The sequence below is a fragment of the Panthera leo genome, chromosome C1 (assembly GCF_018350215.1).
Source record: "Panthera leo isolate Ple1 chromosome C1, P.leo_Ple1_pat1.1, whole genome shotgun sequence".
NCBI classification, from domain to species: domain Eukaryota; kingdom Metazoa; phylum Chordata; class Mammalia; order Carnivora; family Felidae; genus Panthera; species Panthera leo.
This window is the reverse complement of record NC_056686.1, coordinates 73,190,255-73,196,603: the sequence shown is the minus strand read 5'-3', so window position 1 is coordinate 73,196,603 and position 6,349 is coordinate 73,190,255. Positions and strand designations below refer to the sequence as shown.

General features: G+C 43.4%; 1 long non-coding RNA gene across 2 annotated transcripts; it reads left to right on the top strand.

The window, feature by feature from the left end:
• Positions 1-2,989: 2,989 nt before the first annotated feature.
• On the top strand, positions 2,990-5,988 carry LOC122227686. 2 transcript variants are annotated; one of them, XR_006206195.1, is made up of 3 exons: positions 2,990-3,297; positions 3,619-3,711; positions 5,365-5,988. It is a non-coding gene; the product is annotated as an uncharacterized LOC122227686 (long non-coding RNA). The 2 variants fall into 2 exon arrangements; XR_006206196.1 differs by having other exon boundaries at positions 2,990-3,211; positions 5,365-5,987.
• Positions 5,989-6,349: the final 361 nt, after the last annotated feature.

The window sequence follows — 6,349 nt, the reverse complement described above, 5'->3', positions numbered from 1 at the left end:
TTTTAACCTACTGTTCCAAACTTGTCTTCCACTATTCCCTGACTCAACCCCCTGAACCAGTCAGCTGTCTCCTCACTGGTGCCCTGCACTGGGCCTTATGTCCATCCACCCACACCCTGCCTTTACTTCAAGGCCCAGTCCCAGTGCTTCCTGCTGTCTGCAATCTCCAGTGACCTTGCTCAGAATCTCATGCACTTCCTGTCTGTTTCACAGTCGCTGATTTGGTACATCTTACTGTGGCCATAGATGTTGGTTTAACTCCGTGCATATTTATGTCCCACATTCCTGGTGAAATTATAGGCTCCTTGAGGGAGAGACCATCTTTCTCTTCTACCACTGCTCCATGAGAACTGAGGCAGTCGGTGTCTTAGTGACTCTGTACCAACACCATTTAGCAATTTTTCCTGTCTCTGTACTCTACCCCAAGCATACCAGAATCCCTGTAATTCCCCAAATGAGCCATTTCCCCTCGTATTTACAGGTTCTCACACAAGATGCTCCTTTTGCCTGGGCCTTTTCACCGCCCATGCTATCCCTTCCTCCAGCTCCAGTTTTCCTGGAAAGGTACATGACCTCAGCTCCAACGTCTCTGCTTCGAGAACGTCATCCCTCATCCTGTAACACCAGGTGAGCGTTGGTTCACCCAGCAGCTGTGTTAGGTCCAATCAGGTTGTCATGCTGTGTGCTACTTAGGACTCTTCTTACATGTAATGGAAAAACAACTCAAACTGGGGGGAAAGAGGGAATTTGTTATCATAGGTAACTGCAATGGATGGGGCAGAGCTAGATTCAAAGTACATGATCGATTTACATTTCTCTTGGTCTCTCCTGAATCTTTTTCTCTTCTTCTCTAACCACTGGCTCAGCTTCACCCTGTGTGGGCCTCATCTTCTATGAGCAGAAAGTAGGGGGGTGCGAGTAGGGTTGGGGGAGAGCCTGACTGCGGAGGGTACTGGGTTTACATCATCCCGATGACCTCAGAGGAAGCAGAGCTGCTTTCTCCTGGCAGCCACATATTAGACCCCAGGGAATTACTCCTGTTGGCCTGGCTTGGGTTTACATGTTTATTCCTGGGATAATCACTATGGCCACAGGCACATATCGCCTGCCCCCCAAATTCCCATGGTTTTGTGGGGGTGGAGAACTACTCTGATGGGTGCTGTCTCCAGACCACTTGAAATTGGAAAAGAGAACTTCCCCATGGGAAAGAGAAGAGTGTTGCCAGGAAAAAAGAAAGGGAGAGATGCTGGACAGATAAAAACAATATATGTTCACTACGTGGCATCTGTCTGTCTCCTCTATCTACTGAAAGCTACCTTAGGATATTATTGTACCTTAGCCACTATCTGTCTTTAGTATATGGCAGGCACGAGTAGAAATTCAATAGTATTTAGATAAATGTATGAATGAATGCATGTTCTGAGTGCCAAATACCTTGAGTTCTGGACAAGGAAACACAGTGTCATGTTCAAAGAGTTTACGTTTGCATATGGTGGCCATTGGCTGCTGCTTTGCTTTCCGAGCCAGTGCGATAGTGGCTACAAAGGGGTTCTTGAAGGATCTATGTGGGCTGCTCAACAGATTCATAAAGTGTTCCAAAGAAGGCCCAAAACTTAGCTTAGGCGTATCTGGCAGGATATGAACCGAAGGTCAGTCACCTACCCTCTTAGGCCTGACTTCATTCACTACTGTGATCATAAAAACACCCAGAGCAGCATGTTATCAAGGAAGAGGACAACAGGGGAGAAGCTTCAGGAAAATCAACAAGACGATTTCTTCGGTTCTCATCAGATAGGAGTAAAGAGAGCTAGTAAGTGAGTTGCTTTATTTGTTAGTATATTCACATTTGACCATCCTGTTAGTATATTCACACAATGTAAGACTAATTCCATTCAGCAATTATAGTATAAGTGTCATATACCCCTGCTAGATGGCAAACTCTTCAAGGAGAAGAACGTTGTCTTTATCTCCATGTAATCCCCACAGTGATTGGCACAAAAAAAAGACTCACAAAGAGGAGGCTGGAAGTAAAGTACCCATCTGGGGTTTTCACAAACATAATTTTACAGACCTAGCTGCAATGAGATCATGACTTTCAGAGACAGAGTCACTATCTTGATGGATTCATTGCTTCCAGAAGAACTTCATTTATAATGTGGAAGTTCTTTTTATCTCTTTATAGGTTCTATAATTAAGGTAAACAAAAATGCTTTTATAATCTATTTTAAAATGTAGGTCTTACCCATTTTTCTGTCACCTGCCAAAAGCCTGCAGTCTTTTCTAATATATTAGATACCATAATACAGCAAATGTGGTGATCACATCCGATGGTGCATTAATTAAATAATGTTGGCCAAACACACATACACACACACACACACACACACACACACACACATCTTGGAAAAATAAATTCCTTTAAAATTCCTATTGGGTAGGATAAAAGAAAGTCATACTCTTAATCTTAGGATGCTTATAAGGAATTTTGGGATAAACTTTAAATTCTTAAATTCATTAAAAATTTTGGTTTATCACTAAGTAAAGCTTGCTGTTAAATAATTGCTGATATTGTCATCTCTTTTACTTCTCAAAATCTCTGTTAATATTATAACCTAAAATGGTAACTTTTTTAAAAAAAGATTTTATTTTTAAGTAATCTCCACACCTGACAGTGGCCTTGAACTCACCATCCTGAGATCAAAAGTCACATGCTCCACCAACTGAGCCAGTCAGACATCCCTAAAATGGCAACTTTTTTTTTTCTATTAATACGATTGATAGAATTAATTGTTAGCTATCTTTCTGTCTGGTCTTCACATTATTCTCTCCCCATGCTTCACAACTATAATTCATAAACACATCTTAAGCACATTGTAGCCTCCTCAACCACAACCTTAATCATGTACTCCTCATCAAAATCCTCTGGCTGAGCAAAACCTAAATACCTTAGCTGACATTCCAGAACTTTCACAAGGTTCCGTCCCCCTTGCTAACAAACCTTGTCCCTCCTTGCTACATTCTGTGCTTACCTCGCTGACCCACCCACCAAACACGGCACACTGCAGCCTCCCTCTTCTTGGCCACAACATTCTCTCAGTCTCACTTCTCCACCAGCCTAACTCCTATTCTTTCTTCAAAAGTCAGAGCACTGTAGTCCCCTCATCCGTGGGGGGATACATTCCAGGACTTCCGGTGGATGCCTGAAACCACGGTACCAAACCCTGAATATACCATGGTCCCCTCCCCCCCCCCATACATACATACCTACGGTGAAGTTTCATTTATAAATTCGGCACGGTAAGAGATTAACAACAATAACTAATTATGAAATAGGATGGTTTTAACAATATACTGTAATAAACGGGACTATGGTCTCTTTCAAAGTATCTTACTCTACTCACTCTTCTTGTGATGACGTGAGCTAGTTAAATGCCCGCCTGATGAGATGAAGCGAGGTGACAGACGTAGGCTTTGGGACGGAGCGTAGGTTACTATTGACCTTCTGACATCAGGTGGGGAGTGAGGATCATCTTCTTCTGGACAGGGGCTGACCACAGGTAACTGAAACCAGGGAAAGCGAGACCGCAGTTAAAGGGAAGACCACTGTATGTTTTACAGGCTTGAGCTGCCTCCATGAGCCTCCAGGACTACAGAGAGCTCCTGACTTATGAAACCATGATCCTGAAGGCTGGCCTCAGACGTGGCACTTAGGTACTGACATGTGACCTACTCTCTCTTGCCTCTAACTTTTTCTGCACATATTTTCAACTCCGCTGGGTAATGAGTATATTGAGGGAAGGAATCTTATATTTGTTTGCATTCCCTCCACCACTGAGCCCAAAACTGTGGCGGCTTTTCAACATATATTTAACTTTTTGTCAATTTCTGATGCTCTCCTCACATGTCCAAAGAGCATTAGGAATAACAGTCCTCTACTTTAAACCACTTAACTATTCCCCCTGTAATTCAGGACAGGTTTGAGCTCTGAAGACAGTGGGGTTCTAGTTAAGAACCAGAGTGGAGTTTTAGTTAAGAAAGTTCTCTTCTGAGAATTGATTCCTTCACAGAGTGTTGGGTTCTGGGTTTACTTAGAGAAGGAGAGGACAGAATAGAAAAGGCAGTAGTCTTCTAAATGGATCTTTCAGTGTCACTTCATTGTTTACTTTGAGGTGGTCTTATACCCAGGAGAACAGATACATCCATATTCAGATTCAAATTCAAAAAGCATAGAGCTTTTGAACAGGGAGCTCTGGTTCATGAGGGTGTCCTGAGCACCGGTATCTGCTTCCCCTTCCTCCAAAGGTCCTAGGGAAGTTCTAGAAAAGAGATGTTTTAAAATAACGAAACCAAACCTATTCAGGAAAAGTGGAATTGCCATGTCAACAGGCTAGAAATGGAGGAATTCATGGAAGACAGCACATGGGACTGGGGTGACAGAGAAATGAAAAGTGAAGAAAACAGCAAGGAAATCCTGGACAAGTTCCAAGTTCAGAGGCAACACATGCAGAGCTGGAGGGGGGGAGAGGGAGGTGGCGGGTGGGGAGTGAGAAATCATAAGAGCAATTAATTAAAAGAACTACATTTGGAACAGCTGAACCAATGAGGCAAAGCACTCCCCACACCCTATGCTTGCAGATCAGCTAACAATTAATAGCTTTTGCGTTCTGGGTGAAGCCTAGAGAATTATTCCCTGGAGAAGGAGCAGGGCCCTTTACTGGGGCTGGGCATTGAGGTAGAAGCAGGGCAGAGCCAGAGACAATTCTGGACTTCTGTAACAGCTGCCAGGGAGAAAACAAAAGCAAAGCCGCTCTGCCTTCAGCGGGATAACCAGTCATCCTGGGTTTCCCAGTACGTTCCAGTTTACGCTACAATCCCCACACAGTCATTAATAAGCAATTTTCCTTTTATGCTCAGGAAGTCTCAGGTTTTTTGTCGTTGGTGGTTTTTTGTTTGTTTGCTTGTCACAGGGAAAATTTGGTTCTATTTACAAGGTGAGAGAGTGAAGGCAGACTGAGAAACAACGTGTGGACCCACCAAAGAGAGCAGGAGGCATGGATGGCAAAGCCCAGAGGAGGTGACGAGGGAAAAGACCCAGATTTGAGGGAGAGAGTGGCCACAGGCGGAGACAAGGGGAAGAAGCCTAGAGCCTAGGACAACTAGTCTGAGATCTTCTGCAGACCCCAGCTGGAAGTGAAGCCTGGCCCAGAAGGCTCCAGCTATTTTAAAACATAGGTTTTATTCTCTGCTTCAGATTCTGTGTCTCCCTCTCTCTCTGCCCACCCCCACTCATGCTCTCCCTCTCTCTCTCAAAAATAAATAAACATTAAAAAAAATATTTTTAACATAGGTTTTATTCTTATTCAGGTGTGATGGGATCAACAAATCAGGAGATGGCTGGATGCAAGGAACTTTGCCTCTCTTGCTCCCAGTCCCCAAATAGCCAGAGATTCCAGGTTCCAGAAGTTCTGCAGCATCATATCCTTGTTCCGGCCCCTCAGAGCCGGGTTCAGCTGCTGCTCCTCTTCCTGGGTGAAGTCCATAGCCACATCTGTGAGTGTCACCAATTCCGGGGCCTCGTCATCCAATGGCTGGGCAGCCCATGGTGGCTAGGGACAGGTAGCCAAGTGTACCAAATGTCTCCATTATTACTCCATTGAATGATAAATTATGTAGTCATCTTATCCATGAGCGAAATATACACTGAAGCCATGTTTCTCAAACCAGAACCCAGGCACCAGCATGAAGACAGTCCTCCCCAGACTGGTCTGGCTGTGCAAATCACCATCTGTGCAGAGGGCTCTGATGTCATTTGGGCAACACAAGACATGGATGCCATGATTAAAAACACAAATGCAAATGGAGGTTCTGATCCTGCTTGACAAACTAGATATTCCAGAATCGACAACTGATATTTTAAAAGATTATCGTTAAAATGAAAACCAAATTTGAAAATTGTCTTAAAGGACTCATGAACTCCTAAGAATATATATGGAGACACATTCTTTTTTTTAATGTTTATTTAAATTTTAGTTACTTAACATCCAGTACAATATTGGTTTCAGGGGTAGAATTCAGGGATTCATCAGTTACGCACAACACCCAGTGCTCATCATAACAAGTGCCCTCCTTAGTACCCATCACCCATTTAGTCCATCCCCGCCCATTCACTTCCCTCTATCAACCCTCAGTTTATTCTCTATCATTAAGAGTCTTTTGTGGTTCGTTTCCCTCTCTCTTCTTTTTTTACCCTCTTCCCATATATTCATTTGTTCTGTTTCTTAAATTCCACATATGAGTGAAATCACATGGTATTTGTCTTTCTCTGATTGACTTATTTCACTTAGCGTAA